Source organism: Tachypleus tridentatus, chromosome 9 (genome assembly GCF_004210375.1).
Source record: "Tachypleus tridentatus isolate NWPU-2018 chromosome 9, ASM421037v1, whole genome shotgun sequence".
NCBI lineage: Eukaryota > Metazoa > Arthropoda > Merostomata > Xiphosura > Limulidae > Tachypleus > Tachypleus tridentatus.
Window position 1 is genome coordinate 5,546,894 of NC_134833.1, and position 16,537 is coordinate 5,563,430.

Here is a 16,537-nt window from a genome sequence, read left to right on the forward strand (position 1 = left end):
CTGCTTTGTGATCAAGTACGCAACTTTTATTTGATGCTGTGAGGATCGGTTTGTCTATGGGTACAAAGCCGAGAACAAGTAAAGTAGCCTTTTCATCGAACCTGGCTCTCTTTACCTTGAATTCAGCAAGCGTTGTGTTTTTGTATTTCCCATCTCCATCCAGCTTTAGGGAGTGTTCTCTTAGATTTGCCGGTACTAGACTAGAATTGCTCAACTTGGCATTGCAAATCATGTATTGAGGACGCTGACTCCCATTATGTTCCGTCATACACGTGAATTCATATTGTACGTATTCGTCCGACCACTTTCCGTTTTTGCTCGACATAGTTAGTATGAAGGGATTGAAAGATTAGGGAAAAAATCACAAATGACGCACGATTACTACAGTCACAAGTCGACTGCTAAGCGCACGAAGTTCTCTGCAGCAAAGATATTAAGGCCAAGTAATGTGACGTCATTAGCTGCAGATAATGATGGCCAAGTGGAGCATGACGTCACGAATCATACGAGTGGGGTGAACGGAACGGACACCCACACACTATGTGTGTCTTGACCTCCGCCGAACCCCTGGGGCTCAATTGAACCCAGGTTAAGAACCACTGATCTTAGGGGTTCGTTAGGTTATAGTTAAGCTCAAAGCCGGATAATCATTTATACTTCTCTACTATGTCTATATAATTCATACAGTATTTTCTACATATACCTACACATTTTATGTTACAGAATGTTTTTATAAATATTTCGTTTGGAATATATTAAAAATGATTGAAAGGAGTGACGTGACTTGTACATTAGTAATTTGTACATAAAATTTGATTTTAAATTCTTCTTTTCAAAGTGTCAAAGTTCTGCCAGTAGGGAACGCATATACATATAAGTCAGCTGAGTCAATAGACTGAACTCGTTCGTAGCTTTAGTACGATTGGGTTGAGTATCGCCATAGTTGTTGTCCAGCTGTTATTTTAAAATATTGTTTTTATTTGTATCTTTGGTAGTGATTTCACCTGCAGTGTAATCCAGAAATTAAATAACAAATAAGCTATTATGTTATTGCGAAATGTAGTTGTTATAGTAGTTAAATTTCGAAAGTGTACTCACTGACGCTATATTAACACTTTACTGTTAGGTACCATGAACAGTGATTAATGTTTCTGATAGTAATACTGATAGTGTTTAAATACGGTAAATCATTTAAATGAGAAAATACAATACTGTAAACTGTGTAACTAGGTTCAATTGTGAATAGACTACTTTATGTACCTGCGTATTTTCCTTGGGCAATATATTTTCGTCTATTTGACGCTGGTAAGTAATACTAAAAGTAAGAGGTTAACGGTTAAACACCGAAATAGGACTACAGAATATTGTTGGTGATAACAATTATTAAAATATAAGGTAATATTTGTTGCAGTTAAACTTTAATGATATTAAACTAGCTTAGAATTATCTGCAGTAAAGGTATTTAATTGTACTAATAATGTCTCAAGTTAGCCTAGAAATTTTGTTATACCACTGTCATGTATCATAGGTTAGTAACAATTCTGTAATTTCTTGTATATCACAAGTATCATTTTATATATATATTAATATATTATTATTGTATATTTATAAAAGGAATAAATGCAAATTAACCACAAGAATAAAAGAAAAAGATAGAATGTCATCCGAGTCTTTGATTTATTAAATTTGCAGACAGTTAACAAAGATGAACATAGAAAACATTAAATTTAATTATGTTCCACTGTTATAATTATATTGATATTGAAGACAAAAATTTAAACCAACTGAAAATAATGACTGAACAAATGCCTAGAAGTTTACTAATGACTGTTAATGCATCTGTCATTGGATGGGTTCACTTGGATTATTTGAAAATAAGTCCATTCCTTATAACTATAGTAATTTATTTTGTCAATAATGTTCCTACGGGCTGCATTTGTTTTTGACTTAACTTGTAGGTTTAAGTTCACAAATTAACTTTCAAAATAAATTGTATGTGCACTGGGTTGCTTCACTCCTGTCAAAACTTTTCTGGTAGTTCACCTTCCTTCTGTTTCATTTCCTGACAACAGAATAAAGGATGCCTACTGCTTTTACCTGCTGATTTACAGTCAGACTAAAGGATGCCTACTGCTGTCACCTGTTGAATGAGTCATTATCTCGCTAACCTTCCTATCGGGGTTAAATATGTACTTAGAATAAAACTGGAAAGTTCATTAGCATCAGTGCAGCTATTTAAACATGCTCTTCGTTTACACATCTACTTGTGAAGATTAGAACTGGTATAACCACACTGTTAAAATGTTTATACTCATAATTTAGCATCCAAGAGTTTTTCACTCCCAGTTCTGAAAATGCCATTAACATGGCTAACATACATTAAGTTGTAGGATCCATCAATGTGATTTGAGTTTTGCTCAGAATATTAAAGAACTTGTTAGAGAAGCATGATTTCAGTGTCATCAGAGATATTGACAGTGATCAGAATTTTATTAACTTTATTTAAAACTGTGTGTTTAGTAACTGAGTTTTGTATTTCTGATTTCAGAAAGACTGATATTCAAAACCAAGTAGCTTGATTAAATAAACACACAAAACAACAACAACTGGGATTTAGCTTGTATCGTTATTTCAGGTTTAATGATTTTTATGGAATCCCTCCATGATTTTTTTTTTTTGTTGTTGAAGAAAATATTGGACCTTTTTAAGAAATCATCATGAGAATCTAATTGTTGATTGATAATTGACTGTGTTTACTAAAGGTAATGAAATACCTACACTGTTTAATATGTAAAGTTTAGTTCTTAAATAATATAATTTATGAAAGGAAATCATATTGTAAATCTGATAGGATGTTCAAGATGAGAAGAGGCTACAAAATTACTTGTTGGAAGGGTTAGCTAACATTTTAGAGACCTTAATAAATAGGAGAAATTCCTGCTGATTGAAAATGACAAATGTGATACCTATTTTCAAAAAATATCTTTTGGAGCTTATGATACAGATTTTGCTCATATCAATGTTTCCTGTTTTTGAAGAGACTGAAGTGTATTTAAGGTTCTGATACAATATTTGTCTAAATGAGGGCACCTCTGTTGTACATCTGTATGTTTGAAAGGTTTTTGGAAGTTATGATTCTGATGGGTTTTGTATTTTAACATTGATAAATGTAAGGTGAGGCATTTATGTTATGGAATGAGAGATTAAGAGCTTTGAACTGTTGTTTTTTTTTCAAAACAGTAATTAGAGATGACCTTGTTCAAGTGTTTAAAAATCTAACTTCTGATGGAAAGTTGAGGATGAAGGAGAAAAGCGTGGCATCAGGGCTGAAGTTCATGTTGGATATTAGGACAAATTATTTCCCTTGTTATATCCTTAAGTTATGGAAGGTTTGATGACTTGTTACAATATATATTTGAATTGCTTAAGCTTTCATTAGATAATTTTATTTATGTGAAGGGTAATTTTTGACTTGGGCTGGTTTCTTTGATGGGCTAAATGGATATTTGATGTCTGATCTTTCCTTTAGCTTTCAAATAAATGACCAGTACAAAGTCTGAGAGGGCCTACATAAATGTGTGATATCAAACATTATGATTCCAGTACATACTAATGTAAACAGCAAGTTTGTGTTTTGCACTAAGTAATTAAAGTAATACTTGTTTTAGTTCATTGAACTTAACTTATGTACACATTACACTCAATCACTGATGGCTTTCAGTTATGTATACCCACAGAAGTCTTCATCGTTTGTAAACTTACATTTTGAACGACAGGTTTTATTGTATTGTCTATTACAGCTGAGTTTTGAAAATCCCTTGGATTGAACATGGGAGAGAAAAAAGGACTACGAGGACTGCAGGCCTGGTGTCGAAAGCTGACTGAAGGGTACAGAGATGTAGATGTCAGAGATTTGAGTTCCTCATTCAGAGATGGTCTTGCCTTTTGTGCTATTATTCATCACTTTCGACCAGACCTCATGTACGTATTTACAATAAGTACTTGACGTTTGACTGATATTAAATTGTATACACGTTTTAGACTGTATTGCTGCCATAAATAGATAAGTTCTGTGAAATCAGTTCTGAACTAGACAGTTCCTTACTGTAAGGCTTTCTATACTTGTTAGTATATGTTACTACCAGCAGTTGAATGTGTCTTTTTCTGTATTTCACGTGGTTGTCTTTGACAGAAACTGACATATTAGATATTTATTAATGTAGTTACAATAACATAATGTTATCTGCAATATATAAATTTGTACATAGACAAATTTTAGAAAATGTTAAGAGTTGAACTATGAATTATTAAGTAATATCTCTGTAGGTACTTTCAACAACAAGCTATCTTACTTGTGAAAATTAATACCTCATCAGTGACTATAACTTAAACCAGTGGATCTGTAGATTCTGCTTGGTGATCATGGGGATATTGTTTCACTAAATAAATTTTTCTTGTTCATTTAGAGATTATGATTCACTCTTCAAGGAAAACATTCTTGAAAACAATAGTCTGGTAAGTGATATAGAAACTAACTTACAACATTGTAATATAGTTTTTAACTGTGACATGCAGTACACCATCACTTGTTAGTTATAAGGTAAATAGAAAATGTGGACATATAAATAAACAACATTGTAATATAGTTTTTAACTGTGACATGTAGTACACCATCACTTGTTAGTTATCAGGTAAATAGAAAATGTGGACATATAAATAAACAACATTGTAATATAGTTTTTAACTGTGACATGCAGTACACCATCACTTGTTAGTTATAAGGTAAATAGAAAATGTGGACATATAAATAAACAACATTGTAATATAGTTTTTAACTGTGACATGCAGTACACCATCACTTGTTAGTTATAAGGTAAATAGAAAATGTGGACATATAAATAAACAACATTGTAATATAGTTTTAACTGTGACATGCAGTACACCATCACTTGTTAGTTATAAGGTAAATAGAAAATGTGGACATATAAATAAACAACATTGTAATATAGTTTTTAACTGTGACATGTAGTACACCATCACTTGTTAGTTATAAGGTAAATAGAAAATGTGGACATATAAATAAACAACATTGTAATATAGTTTTAACTGTGACATGTAGTACACCATCACTTGTTAGTTATAAGGTAAATAGAAAATGTGGACATATAAATAAACAACATTGTAATATAGTTTTAACTGTGACATGTAGTACACCATCACTTGTTAGTTATAAGGTAAATAGAAAATGTGGACATATAAATAAACAACATTGTAATATAGTTTTTAACTGTGACATGTAGTACACCATCACTTGTTAGTTATAAGGTAAATAGAAAATGTGGACATATAAATAAACAACATTGTAATATAGTTTTTAACTGTGACATGTAGTACACCATCACTTGTTAGTTATAAGGTAAATAGAAAATGTGGACATATAAATAAACAACATTGTAATATAGTTTTAACTGTGACATGTAGTACACCATCACTTGTTAGTTATAAGGTAAATAGAAAATGTGGACATATAAATAAACAACATTGTAATATAGTTTTTAACTGTGACATGTAGTACACCATCACTTGTTAGTTATAAGGTAAATAGAAAATGTGGACATATAAATAAACAACATTGTAATATAGTTTTTAACTGTGACATGTAGTACACCATCACTTGTTAGTTATAAGGTAAATAGAAAATGTGGACATATAAATAAACAACATTGTAATATAGTTTTAACTGTGACATGTAGTACACCATCACTTGTTAGTTATAAGGTACATAGAAAATGTGGACATATAAATAAACAACATTGTAATATAGTTTTTAACTGTGACATGTAGTACACCATCACTTGTTAGTTATAAGGTAAATAGAAAATGTGGACATATAAATAAACAACATTGTAATATAGTTTTAACTGTGACATGTAGTACACCATCACTTGTTAGTTATAAGGTAAATAGAAAATGTGGACATATAAATAAACAACATTGTAATATAGTTTTTAACTGTGACATGTAGTACACCATCACTTGTTAGTTATAAGGTAAATAGAAAATGTGGACATATAAATAAACAACATTGTAATATAGTTTTTAACTGTGACATGTAGTACACCATCACTTGTTAGTTATAAGGTAAATAGAAAATGTGGACATATAAATAATTTAGGACAGCCCATGATGATGAGAAACCCACTTGAAGTAAAAATGTATCTCAGGATGGCTGGTATTAGTATTGACACTTTAACCAAAATTAAGCAGAGAACAACATTTTGACCTTATGTCATCTTCAGGTTAATGAAGAGTTTGTAACTGACCGTTGCTGGGCACATATTTTAGGGAAGAGAATTTAAATGGGTATAAGATTGTAGGGGGCATTGTAGTTGGATATTAGGATATTAATTTGTATAGTTATAAAGGTGTATCTTTATTTTGCTTCAATTTTGGTTTTAGTTGTTGTATAAGTAGGGCTTCTTTGATCTTACGTTTGTTTATATTTGTTTCCCTACTTAACATCTGGTTGTTTTCTATGGTTATGTTGTGTTTATTTGATTTGCAGTGTTCAAATTTTGTGTTCTTTGAATATAGTTTCCATTTTTCTACTTGTTTCTCCGATATAGAAGTCATGGCAGTTCTTGCATTGTATTTTATAAATTATGTTGGTGTTGTGTTTGTCAGTGTAGTTTTTATATAGTATGGACTTCAGTTTTGTACCTGGTTTTTGAATACATTTGCTGTTTACTGGAATGTTGTGTTTTGTTGAGTTTTTCCAAATGCTGGTTATTTGTTTTTTATTATTTTTGGTTAGTGTTAATACCCACACCAGGCATCTTGTGATACAACATAGGATAGTATTTGTTCTCCAACATGGAATGTGTATCTTCTGTGTGAAGTGTGAAGTTGTAAATGATTCAGGAAAGAGTACATTCCCAACGTGTATTGTGTGTATTTATACTGTATATTGAACTCTAGTTGAACCTGAACATTTGATATTCAGGCCTTCAGAGTTGCAGAGAAACAGCTGGGCATTCCTGCTCTGTTGGATGCTGAAGATATGGTCATGGATAAGCAACCAGACAAACTGAGCGTTGCAACCTACCTGTCTCAGTTTTACCAGTACTTTGAAGGTGGCCAGCAACGTAAGTTGTGTTTTCTTTCCTTAGATGAACTGAGACTGTCCAACCACAAGTAACATGCTATGTAGTATACACTGTGCAGTGTTAAACATATTTGTGAAAAGTATACAATTAACTTATAATAGTTGTTTTTAGTGCTGTAATCATGCTTTGAAAAGTTCTAGAGGTCTCATGAACTGTAATAAAATAAGATGTCAAACATTGCTACAAGTGTAAATTAAAATGGGGAAAAATATTGGTGTTATACATGAAGGATATCAAGTGTTATGCCAAACAAATTTTCTCTCCAGAAGAGCAACAGTGCTCCATTAGGTGGCATTTTGTATCATTCTGATTAATAACTGTAGTGTTGAGTCAACAAAGATATAGGTTTGTTACTTAATTTGTGTAAAATTGTGAATTGAAACGTTTATCAAATATGGAAAGTGGACAACCAAAATTGTCCACTGTATTGGCTTTGACAATCTACACTGTCTTTAGAAAGTGATTAAACTGTATGCTGTCTATGGAAATTAACTAGGTAAACTATGATCTGTGTCAGGTAAAATATTTACTGTATGTGGAAACTGTGTGTTGTCTATGAAAATTAACTAAGTAAACTATGATCTGTCTGTGTTAGGTAAAATATTTACTGTATGTGGAAACTGTGTTATCTATGGAAATTAACTAAGTAAACTATGATCTGTCTGTGTTAGGTAAAATATTTACTGTATGTGGAAACTGTGTGTTGTCTATGGAAATTAACTAAGTAAACTATGATCTGTCTGTGTTAGGTAAAATATTTACTGTATGTGGAAACTGTGTGTTGTCTATGGAAATTAACTAAGTAAACTATGATTTGTCTGTGTTAGGTAAAATATTTACTGTATGTGGAAACTGTGTTATCTATGGAAATTAACTAAGTAAACTATGATCTGTCTGTGTTAGGTAAAATATTTACTGTATGTGGAAACTGTGTTATCTATGGAAATTAACTAAGTAAACTATGATCTGTCTGTGTTAGGTAAAATATTTACTGTATGTGGAAACTGTGTGTTGTCTATGGAAATTAACTAAGTAAACTATGATCTGTCTGTGTTAGGTAAAATATTTACTGTATGTGGAAACTGTGTTATCTATGGAAATTAACTAAGTAAACTATGATCTGTCTGTGTTAGGTAAAATATTTACTGTATGTGGAAACTGTGTTATCTATGGAAATTAACTAAGTAAACTATGATCTGTCTGTGTTAGGTAAAATATTTACTGTATGTGGAAACTGTGTGTTGTCTATGGAAATTAACTAAGTAAACTATGATCTGTCTGTGTTAGGTAAAATATTTACTGTATGTGGAAACTGTGTGTTGTCTATGAAAATTAACTAAGTAAACTATGATCTGTCTGTGTTAGGTAAAATATTTACTGTATGTGGAAACTGTGTTATCTATGGAAATTAACTAAGTAAACTATGATCTGTCTGTGTTAGGTAAAATATTTACTGTATGTGGAAACTGTGTGTTGTCTATGAAAATTAACTAAGTAAACTATGATCTGTCTGTGTTAGGTAAAATATTTACAGTATGTGGAAACTGTGTGTTGTCTATGAAAATTAATTAAGTAAACTATGATCTGTCTGTTGTTGTCTACGAAAATTCTAATGTGGAACTTATTTCTTGTCACTATTTTCATCCAGTGCTGTGTTTTGTATGAAAACTTTTTTCTTTATGCATGCCACAAGTTGTAGTATATTCCAACATGTCTCTTGGGGTGCATGTGACTTTCCTTGCACTCCTATACTGAACCTTCATATTCCAACATGTCTCTTGGGGTGCATGTGACTTTCCTTGCACTCCTATACTGAACCTTCACTTTTTGTTTGATAGCTTTCAATTAGAAACATTTTCTTTTGTACTCAGTGCTTTCCATGTGACACGTACTTCAGTGTTTGCTGAAAATGTTTTTTTTCACTTTATATTTTTTTCACAGTTTATTATGGTTCCCATATCTCTGAACTTCATCATTTTGTGCATAATTTTTTAGTTCTGAATTCCAAAATCAATGTTACCACTTCAGGGGTCACACTAAGGACTGTTGTTGTATTTCACACCTCAGGTGTGGACAGTCTCATGGTGGATTTCCTGATTTTTGTACTTCTGGAGAATGAATGGTACATAGGTCAACTTTTGTCCCCTGACATCACTCAGGTTCTTCACAAAATTATTCAGAATGATGATATTTTGATAGTCTTTCCCTCCCTCCAAAGTTTGCTGTTCTTTTCTGATTTCATCTTGAGGATTCATCAAAGTCTAACTTAGCCTCCATGGAACTTGTGTTGGGTTTGTGAGGTTTTGTCAGTTTCCCTATCTCTTACTCCTTTTGTTACATGAACATTTTTCTTGACTGCTTTTGATAATTCCTCCCTCTTGTGATGTTTGGGTTCATGTGGATCACTTTCTTTAGCAGTTAAGTGAAGGGATCAACATGCTGTGACCCTGAGGACATGATCAGTATGCCATTTCTTACCAATGGGTGGACTATTTGTTTTTAGTTAAATAGTTGTTAGGTTCTTTGCATGCCATCTCCTGAACCTGATGCAAGTCTCGTGCATGCCCAATGTTTTTGTCTTCATCTGACCCTAACTACCCTTCTCATGTATCATTTTTCACACATCTGTTCTCGGAGGCTCTCCATCGGAAATTTTGCTGATATTCTTCACCTTCTCTCCTCCACGTTAGCTCATATTTTGTCCTTGGTGATGGTATTACCTGCATAATTTCTTTGTTGTTAGTATCTTAGGGACTCAGGTTTGGCTTGAGTCAGTTTACTCTTCAGTTGTCTCAGGACTGACATCTTGCTGCTTTTCTGATACTTTGTGTCTACAACATGTTCCCTGACAATTTCGAGCCATGGGTAACATTAGCCTGCCAGCAAGTCTACTCTTTCAACTTTTGTAGAACTTTTAACTCACTCAGAGCCTTACATGCGACCCATTCATTTCCCAACCTTCATACTTGCAACCCTAACTCATTCGTTCAAATCCAAGTTTTCCTTTCATCTATTTCATTACTTTCATACTACCTGTTGCTAACAGTAGTGGTAACTACCCTGCAAGTTAGAACTCAGCTGTTGGAGTTTCTTCCTTGCTGGTTTCTTTTCATCGAAGATCAATGGGTGATACAAGTTCTTTCAGAGGGATTAGTTATCCATTTTATTCCCAACCTCCTGTTTCCTTTTTCTACTCCTCAAGATTTCATGACATGACAGTATCTGTTAGAGGCAGTTTGAGATTTACAGGAGCTATCAAACCAGTTCATCACCCCTTGGGAGCTATCAGACCAGTTCACCACCCCTTTGGAGTTGTTTATTCTAGTCTTTATGTGGTCTCCAAACAAAATCAAGCTGCTTCATCACACTTCCTAAGTTCACTATGGAGTCTTTTCTCACCCTAAGATGACCATCCCAGTGCTGTGGATGATAAAAATGGATGTCTCTAATGTTTACCTCCACACCCTGATTGCACTTCAGTCTTAATCATGTCTGTGGCTTGTCCATCTTGAGGTAGTTTACCAATTTCAGGCATTTCCCTTAAGACTTGCTTCAGCTCCATATGTTTTCATTACATCATTCAGGCCTCTGCTCATCATATTTATGCACTGTAGATGCAATTTCATTATTACATGGAGAACTGGTTCATTCTAGCTTATTCCAAAAATGTTGGACAATGCCATTGGCAATGGTGACACTATCCAACTTAATTTTGTTCTTCAAAATTTTTATTGGTCATTAGCCTTTTTAATTCTATGTAAATTTTTTACCTGGTTTAGGAACTTTATTTGGATTTTATCTTGATTTATTTTTACCTTGTATATTTTACTTTATTTTAACCATTTTTTTTGCATAGTCTCATTGCTTTACACCAATCAACTCATTCTGAGTAGGAATCAACCACTCACGCTTACCAACTCCTATCTATGGCAGCTCAAGTGGACTGATTGGTCAAATTGGAGAAGTCATCCCACCTAATATCTAGTACATTTGGGGGGGTATTCTTTGACATCAGTATCACTTGCTCTCTGCCATCTCTTACATCTGCATTGTATGGAACTTTTAAGTTCCCAGTGCCCTCTCAGCTAAGTCATTTACTGTTCATGAGGTTTTATTGTTGTTCGGTATGTGGTCCTCTCATTGGTCCCTCTTAGTTATACCTGTATGAGATTCAGTGAACACTCCACAAACAATGAAACCTTGCATAGGATCTACTTTATACTGCTATTTCCCTTCCTCTTTCCCTGCAAGATGATTTGCAATGATGGCTGGACAAAGTCCACATGTCAGTGAGCTGCACTTTCCTCCCTTGAATTGAGGTATATGTTTGTTCATGGATGCATACCTTCAAGGATGGAAGATTGTATGAATCACCAGGAAGCTTCAGGCTGTTGGTCTACACATGAAACTGTTTTTCATTTCAATGTTCTTAAACTTCTTGTGGTTTAGTGGGCATTACATTAGTTCCTTTCTCTAATCTGTTGCTGTCTGGTGACATTCTTCTCTTCGTTTGAGCTGATTGTTTCTATGACTATAATTGCCCTTTACACTGGTGAAACTCAAACTGGCAGTACATCAGTTGGACCTGATGATGTATACTATGAGATGCTGTGCTATGTATCTCCTGCTCCTCTTGTTATTCTTCTAATTGTTTTTAACTGGACCTGTCAGGAGACTGTTTTTCCTGATGCCTGGCACCAAGCTATTGTCCTACCTTTCTTTAAGTCTGGGAAGGATCCCAAGATTCCTTCAAACTACCATCCAGTTGCTTTGACGAGGTGTCTCTGTAAGACCTTAGAGAGGATGGTTAATGCTCATTTTGTTTGATTCAAGGAACCAAACTGTTGTCGGAACCCACACTGCTTCACCATGGACCACCTGATTCGACTTGAAACATCAATCAGAGAAGCCTTTCTCAAATGACATCTTGTATTAATACTCTTTGACATTGAGAAGGCTTATGATACAACATGGAGGTATGGCATTTTGCAAGACCTCCAGATATATATGGGTTACGTGGCCATTTGTCCATTTTTATTAAAATGTTTTAATGTACAGGAGATTCCAAGTTCGTGTGAGTTCGACACTTTCCCGTTCTTTTCTAAAGGAACTTGGAGTCCCTCAGGGCTGTGTTGAGTGTTGCATGTTTCAGTATAAAGATTAATGCCATCATTGAATAATTCACTCTTACTATTGCAAACAGGCTATATGTTGACAACTTTCACATCTCCTGTCAGTTGTCAAACATGAGGTATATTGAGCAGCAGCTACAGACTGGCCTCAACCATTTACTGAAGTGGACCACAGCAAATGGCTTTAATTTCTCTCAAACTGTTTTCATTCACTTTTGCTGCCAATGGGGTATTCACCCTGGACCTGAACTCTATTGGTGAAGTTGTGCTACCTGTGGTCCTAAAGGCAAAGTTTTGGGGCTTGTCTTTGACTGTAAGCTGACCTTTCTACCACACATCAAGCAACTACAAGTCAAATGTACAAGAGCACTGAACATCCTCTGTGTCTTCTGTTACACCACTTGGGGAATGGATTGATGTTCTATGTTAAAGATATATCGTACTCTTATTCAATCGAAACTAGACTGTGGGTCACTGATCTATGACTCTGCCAGGACCTTGGCTTTGAAGATGCTGGACCCCATTCATCATCAAGGACTTTGACTCTGAAACAGAGCTTTCTGCATTTCCCCAGTCCAGAGCTTATACACAGTTTCTCATGAATCTTCTCTACACCTCCAATATTTGCAACTGTCTTTACTGTATGCTTTGAAACATCAATCTTTACCACAACATCCCACCTGGGGTTGTGTTTTTCTTCCTCAGTGGGCCATACTTTTACAGAACAGATGATCTGCCATTGTTCCTTTTAGCCTTCATATCCAGGTGCAGTTGGATGAATTGGGTTTGTCCTTGGATAACATTGCTGTATTCACTGGTCAGCCCATCCAACCATGGCTTATTACAATCCCCAATTGCGACCTTTCTTTAAGACATCTGAGAAAAGCCGATACTCCCAATTGGAAATACTGTCTGTTATTTCCTGAAAGAAATAGGAGTGAAAGGATAGTTCAAAATCAGTTGACTCTGTGGACTCTGCCATGGTTTGTTGTGGTCTGGTGGTTCTGTACAGAATCCCCCCTCACTGCTGAACTGTATGCCATTTCTCTTGCCCTGGATCACATAGAAGCTAAGCAGTACTCAAATTGCACTACTTTTTTAACATCTACTTTTATCCAGCTTTTCTGGATACCAGACCATGTTGGTATTTGCAGGAAAGGGCTTGCCAACACTGCAGCTAAATCTGTCTGTTGTGTCACTGTCACTGCTGTGCCTGTTCCATACATGGATTATTGTTCTGTATTCAAGGCTTGGCTCTTTGCCAGTTGGCAGTCAACTTGGAGTGAGCAATGTGAAAACAAGCTTTTCCAAATAAAACCTTCTATTGGACTTTGGTCATCTTGCTTCCGTAAGGATCGGAAAGAGGAGGTTGTTGTAACTAGACTATGCATTGGTCACAGTTTTTTAACTTATTGTTTTCTTTTATCTGGGACTGATGCACCAATGTGTTGTCATGTTACAATAAGCCACGTTTTACTTTTTGCCATCATTGCAACTCTCAATGACAGCACCATTTTATACATGTTTTGTCCCAAGGTTTATTCTTAACGTTAGACAGTGTTATTGGCAATGGTGACACTGTTCACCTTACAAATGTTTTTTAAAGGCCATTAATCTTTTTCATACTATTTAAGTTTTTAATTTATAACTTAGACCTTTTTTAATGTCCTTCCTTTTTAAGAATTAAAGTACATCTAGTTTGATATGAAATTAGAAATCAGCCATGATGTCAAATAACTCAAAACCAGGACTGGAAAGGCCAACTTCAGGTGACCAATGCTGATGTTTGAACTTGGCGAATTATGATAATTAAAATTATGCTACAGAAAGTCTTTTACAACTTTTATTACTGTAGTTTCTCTCTTACGGCTGTAAACAAGATATAAAAATTGGATTTAACACTATTTATGTTTTTAATTCAAAAATTAAACTTTGTTTTGTTTTACCTTCATTCCTCTTTACGAATTTTAATTTTAACTGTTTTACCAGATGTTTGGCAGAAATAGTCTAGTTGTTTTGTGCTGTAAAATGCCAAACCAACCAACCAATCCCTTTTTTCTTTGTCAGCCTTGATCTCCTGTTCTAGATCCCAGTCCTTTATTTTCATGCCTGTCTTTTGTCTGATCCTCAGTGAGAAGATCCAACATCATGTGTAGTTTTTTCTTATTAGCTACTTCCACATGACTTGTCTTCATGGAAGTGTACCAGTGTAAATGGGAAAGTCTTCCACCATTGGTCTGCTAACAGGAGATTTTTTGTTGCCAAGCCTTCCGTACTTCAGGTGGAAGAATATCTCGCTTGGCTCTTCAACCGTAGATCTTCAATCTCTTAGCATTCCAGATAGCAGGTGGCTCTCTCTCCCATTCATTCTGTTTTCCCAGATAGTTCAGGGTTTTGCTTTCCCTGTTCTTGCAATGCTCATGCATTCCTTCTGGATTCAGAGGCATCCCAGATATTCTGCCCTTCCAGAAATTATTGCCTTTAGATGATGCTGGCCTGTATCATGGTTGGGAGTTGAGCTAAGTGATAGACATCTCTGCAATACCAGATGACAATTTCTGGATCAATAAATTGATGATCCATATGAAATACCCAGTAATTGGTGTAGGTCTGATTCTTGGGTTTGAGGTGAAGACAGTATGATTCTTATTCTATCCTATTTCTTTCATTGTCAGGGGTATCCTTTGGATGCTTTCAGGGTTACCTCTGTCATTCCATTGCACTAGTTCTTCCTCCTCATTGTGAGATTCTTTCTAATCTTGAGAGAAAGTAAATGCCATATCAGAAGCTATAATTTTCATATTCTGAAAATGTTTTTTTCTGCGAGTATTTCTCTGGTGCTTATCCATGCTTTGATTCAGCAGAGGATTGTAGAGGGAGTTATGTGAGTATGTTATGCTACTGTTTATTAACAGATGACATGATAATTTATGAGACACACATTGGAATATACTCATTCCAACAATGGAAGGGAAGAGGTGCAAAGCTTGTCTCGTGTAAAGAAAAGTTTACATATAGAGGGTAGCACTGAACAAGAATAGCTAATCATGTGAGTGGGGGTAAGTACCAACTGGAAATATATTTTCAGTGTAAGAAAATTATAATTTCACTATCTAAACTGTCCACTCTCTGTAGAAAATGTTAAAACAAAAAATCAGTAAAGTTGTGACAATTCAAGTTGTTTTACTTTTCTCCAATGATAAATGTTCTGTGCTGGAAGAAAAGGATTTCAACTTGTTCAAAATAAATGTTTAGTGAATGTTTCAACAAGTTGTATAGTTTAACTTAATTTCACAACATGTATCACTCATTTTTTAATTTACCTATTGCAAGTGAAGATCTGTGATCTTTGACAAAGTTTTGATTGTGAAGGAAATGTGTTGTAGTTATTGTTTTATAAAGGATAATAATACTCGGATGGAATTTCTAGTATTTTCTTGTGATTAATGTGTGTTTATTAAAATATCTTTGTTTATTTTTGTTTGTATAGTAATACAGGTATTTGTAATAATGTATATGTTTGTAAGTTTATATCAGTTTTACTCAGACAACTGGAATGGTTAGTTGGTTTGAGATAGCTAGCATGGTAACTTGGTTTAAGTATTTTGAGCTTCAAGTCTTTGTTAATTACAGATTCACGTGTTAAAACATCAATAAATAAACGACCACTCAGTGAAAGGAACAGTGACATTTTTCCTAATAAGGTATGTAATGGTCATTAAGGAACTAATCGTGAATATTATTTTGTTAAAAAGATACTTGTGATATAACAATCAGTTGGATTAACTGAGTTATTTGTTGTTCAGTATGTTGAAAAAGCCAGTATCAGATCTTTAAGAATATAGTACCAGTAAGAGATAATCGAGAATATAGTACCAGTATTGGATTGTTAAGGTGTCACCAGTATCCATTGCTGGAAATTTAGTGGTATTTGCTGATCAACAGACTCTGTAGTGGATTTTAGACTTTCAGCCAGTGTCCCCACAATCAGTAAGAATGGCCATAACAAAAACAGGGCAAGCAAATTTGGTGGTAATGTGAAATGAACCCAAGACACTCAAATTGTGAGCAAATTCCCACCCTGAAACTATGTTGGCCCAGAGATAAACTTGAAGTAAAAAAATTACAATGATAAAATTGGGTTTCAATACCTGCTGTGGGGTATACCTTAGATAGCTCAATACTTAGTTACTTGAACAGTTGTAATAATAACAATGTCTAATATTAATTAGTTGGTTA

The 16,537-nt window shown here is 34.4% G+C and overlaps 1 pseudogene across 1 annotated transcript in view; it reads left to right on the forward strand.

Moving 5' to 3' along the window:
• Positions 1–891: 891 nt before the first annotated feature.
• LOC143224702 (uncharacterized) overlaps positions 892–16,537 on the forward strand; it is a 40,352-nt pseudogene continuing 24,706 nt past the window's right edge. Inside the window, exons 1-5 of the transcript XR_013013403.1 lie at positions 892–1,305; positions 3,801–3,981; positions 4,467–4,515; positions 7,004–7,145; positions 15,932–16,002. The product of XR_013013403.1 is annotated as an uncharacterized LOC143224702 (transcript). The remainder of the gene's footprint in view (positions 1,306–3,800; positions 3,982–4,466; positions 4,516–7,003; positions 7,146–15,931; positions 16,003–16,537) is intronic.